Source organism: Pteropus medius, unplaced genomic scaffold, assembly GCF_902729225.1.
Source record: "Pteropus medius unplaced genomic scaffold, Ma_sr-lr_union100, whole genome shotgun sequence".
Lineage (NCBI taxonomy): Eukaryota > Metazoa > Chordata > Mammalia > Chiroptera > Pteropodidae > Pteropus > Pteropus medius.
The window spans coordinates 8,394,718-8,398,768 of NW_024352784.1; the positions used below are offsets into that span (position 1 = coordinate 8,394,718).

At 51.7% G+C, this 4,051-nt stretch overlaps 1 protein-coding gene across 5 annotated transcripts in view; it reads right to left on the reverse strand.

Annotated features, from left to right (window-relative positions):
- Window positions 1-975, reverse strand: part of TENM4 (teneurin transmembrane protein 4) — a 685,723-nt gene extending 684,748 nt beyond the window's left edge. For all 5 annotated transcript variants that reach the window (XM_039848158.1, XM_039848157.1, XM_039848160.1 and 2 more), the window contains exon 1: window positions 866-975. The gene's annotated coding sequence lies outside the window, so the exon portion shown is untranslated. The remainder of the gene's footprint in view (window positions 1-865) is intronic.
- Window positions 976-4,051: the final 3,076 nt, after the last annotated feature.

Below are 4,051 nucleotides of genomic sequence, written 5' to 3' on the forward strand. Positions count from 1 at the left end.
GCGATACCACCTTTCCGTCTGCTCCTCCAATAGACTGCATTTTTAAATCTCAAGGAAAATGACTAAGGAGCTCGGTGATCACATTTCAACCCAGAGCACATTTCTCGAAGCCTGGGGTGCAAGTAGTCACACACACACACTCACACACTCACTCACACTCAAATCCGGAGCGCTCCGAGCATCCACCCGGCGGCTGCCGACTCAACTCACTCTGAGGGGAACGTAAACACCGCTGCAAGGCGGCGGGCGAGGAGAGGCGAACGCCGCGCCCGCTGCAGAGGGTGCGGGGCTTGAGTCTTGTCTCTTGGTTCTCCGCTCCAGTTGCTGCGCGGAAGGGGACACTGCAGCCAGCGCTCGCCCCGCAGGGCAGGCTGCAGCCGCCGGAGCTCGGCGCCGCCTCGCGGGCTCCTCCAGCGCCCTCCGGGGCCCTGGGGCGGGCGGGTCTGCAGAGGGGCTGCGGGCACTAGTGCCGGGGAGGCAAGGGGATCCCGGCGAGACAGACGAACCCGGGGCGCGCTGCCTCCCTCCCATCCTCTGTCCCGAGTCCCGGGCCCGCGCCAACCACCCTGCCCTCCCCTCACCCTCGCTCTCAGGCTCCAGTCCGCGGAGGGCTCCAGGGGCTGCAGCGGCAGAGGCTCCGGGCTTCATACTGGCTCGCTTCGCCGGCAACCCGCGCTCCAGCCTCCCTCTCTTCCATCCCCAGTGCGGGCCGGGGAAGCAGGAGAGCGTCCCCCAGAGCCTCCGGAATCCGCGGGAGCTGCCCGGACCCTGCCACAGCTAGTGAGCGCAGAGAAGCGAGAGAGCCAGCGAGGCGCCGCCGCGGTCCCCAAGGCGCTTTTCCGTAGAGCGGATCACGCCGCCTTACCGTGGCTGCAGACTGCCACCGCCGGAGAAGCGAGGAGGAGGGCACCAGGGAGGCAAGGCGCCGTGCCAGTGGCTCCTATTGCACTCGGCGGCACGGTTCCTCTGCTCTGCGAGCCCGTGGACACCCTGGAAGGAGCAGGTCCCAGCTCTGCGCTCAGCTCCAGCGAGACCAACAATAGCTCCCGTGGGGAGCGGAGCGCCAGCGATCCTCCAGCCGCGCGCGCACGCCGGGCTCCCGCTCTCGGCCGCTCCCGGCCGGCGTCCCTGCCAGCACTGCTGCCCCACATGAAACAGCTGCAATCCCGAGGCTTCTGGGGGGTTGGGGAGGGTGTGTACGCGCGCGCGTGTGTGAGTGTGTTTAATAGCTTCCCTCCTTTTTTTCTTCCCCTCCCTGCCTGTTCGCCTGCCTGCCTCCGTCCCCCACCCTCGCTCTCTTACACACAGACAGAGAGGGCGAGAGAGACACACACACACACACACACACACACACGCACACGCACACGCAGGTTACATGAATGGGAGGCGGGAGCCAATCCTACGCGGCCGGGCGAGCGGCGGCGCACAGGCGCTGGGAGCAGGGCCGCACCACGGCGCGGGGGGGCGCCACGCAGGTGATGAGCGTCCTCCTGGGGCCACTCACCAACCTCTGGGTTCACCCGGGACTCTGTTCTCTCCAATGTCTTCCTCTCTCCCCTTCCCTCCTGCCTCTCCGCTCCTTTCTCCATCGTCTCTCCTCTTTTCCCCTTTTCTTTCTCGAATTCTCCGAGTTCTCTCAATTCAGTATTTTTATCGGTCTCCTCTTACCGTTCTTGCTTTCTTTCTCTCCCCCTTTCTCAAACTTTTCCCTTCCTTGTCCCGAGTTTTCTCTACCCCACTTGCCTTTTGTTCTCTTTCCTCCCTCTTTGGCTTTCTCTCCCGTCTCTCTGCAGTGTTGTCTGGTCTTCTCCCCACTCTCCCCTCACCTGTTCCGGGGTCTCTCTGGGGTCCGTGGCCTCCCTCCCTGCCTACCCTGAAGTTATTTCACACCCTTACCACTTTTACAGGGACGGTCTCCCTTGCGTTGCTGCCGCAGCACAGCCAGAGTTAATTAAGAGGTGAGAACTTGAGTTCCTTCTTCAGGTACTCAAGATGCCCAAAGAAAGCCTCTGCTTCCTCTGGCAACTTCCCCCAAATCATGGTAACAGCTACTGACTTGTGATAGCAATTATTTAAAAAATAACTGTAGAGAATATGGTCCAAGAGATATCTGTCCTTTGCATGTCTGGATTGTGATCGCCAGCACATTTCCAAGAGAAGGACATTTTTATATGATGGGAGAAGCAGCTTGGTGCAATGGCTACTGACAAGGGCTTTGGAATGAGACTGGAGAAATTCCCACCCCTGCCCTACTGCATGCTACAAGCTAGTTGTAGGGCAGTGCAAACTCTTACCCCATCACCCAGCCTGTTTCCTAATCTGTAAAATGAATAATTATATCTACCTCACCAGTTATGATACAGATAAAAAGAGAAAACAAAGTAAAGAAAGCACTGGGCATATAGGAGATGCTCAACTAATGTTAGTTTCCTTCCCTGCCATCCTTTTAAAAAAAAACCCTTCATGATCTTCTGCTACATTGTATTTCCATGATCTCAAGTGCTCAATGAAGGAGGAAATGTGACAATACTAATATCATATACATATGAAACAAGGTCTAGGGTATTTAAAAAGCTCTGCTGTATAGTCAGGAGACTGGCCAGTTGCCATCTGCCCCCAGTGTGCTTTAGAGGCAACCCAAAGATGGTAAACTTGGCGTGCTAATATGCCCCTTTAATATCTGGGGCGCAACAGAAAGGCAGGGATGGGTAGGAGTGGGTGGGAGGTTTCCATGTGCTCTGTCCAATCTATTTTAAAATCTTTGTGATAGCTGAACACTGACCCGTGGCAAAGCCTCTGGAGGCTAACTAAAATATCGAGTTGCTTCCTGCTTCCTTTGGAAAGCATTTATCAATTTTGTGTCCCCACTGCCTACCTCGAATGCTGGGCATAAACTGTGATTGACAGTCAGACTCAGTCCTTCGACAAATATTTGTTGAACATCTACTCTGTGTTTGGCACTATGCTGGCTCTGGGCATCTAGTGGAAAGGCCAACAGGCTCTGCCTTTGTGAGTATACAATGCAGCAGACATGTCTGATGAATGTATAATAGGAAAATGAGTCACATATGCCTTGTGAAATGTCATCTGTTTGGTGGACATCTTTCAAATCTTTCAAAATATGAGGTTCTAGGCAGTGGGACTGATAATAAAGGAATCCTTGAGAGTGAAAATTCTGGAATCCACACTTCATCTATGCAGCTCATTTGACCAATGAGAAAACAGAAGCCCAAATGCTAAATGTAGTAGATCAAAGTATAATGGGAAACAAGGTATTTTGCATAGTCTCAAAGTATCTTTGTAATTTCAAAGGGAAAAATAATAACTGTCCAGTTGTAAAACCTGACCAATGCCACCTTAATCAAGTAATTAATAAGACAACACCACCAGGAATATGGCAAATAAACATCATGTAACTCCTGATATGATGCACTGAGAAGGATGTAACATCTCTTCTGTGGTATTCCCACCCAAAATGAATAGCCTGAATCTAATCATGAAGAAACATCAGACAAATCCAAACTGAGGATCATTCAATGAAATAACTGTCATAACTCTTCAAAAAATCCCAAAGTAAAAAAAATCACAAAGTCATGAGAAACTAAGACTTCAGAACAGTTCTTGATTAAAGAAATGGTTTGACTACATGGCAATAAATGTAACATGTGGTCCTGGATGGGAGCATTGATGGGACAATTGGTAAAATTAAAATAAGGTCTGTATGTTAGATAATACTATGCATCAGTGTTAATTTCCTGATTTTGATAATTACTGTGGTGATGTAGGAGACTATATCAGGTTTCAGGAAATAGACCACTGAAGTATTTAGAGGTTAAAAAAGATGAACAAAGCCCAATCCCCACCTTCAAGGAGAGGCACAGTGGAGTGGGTTTCTGCCTAAGGAATAGGCAGAATATGAGCGCAGAAGGATACTCAGTCAAACCCTTGAGGGGAAGAGTTCCTGTGGGAGGTATCATTCATGCTGAGTTTTAAAGGCAAGGAAGTTAGTGAGACCTTATCTCACATGATGGGAGGGGAGTTGCTTTTTAAG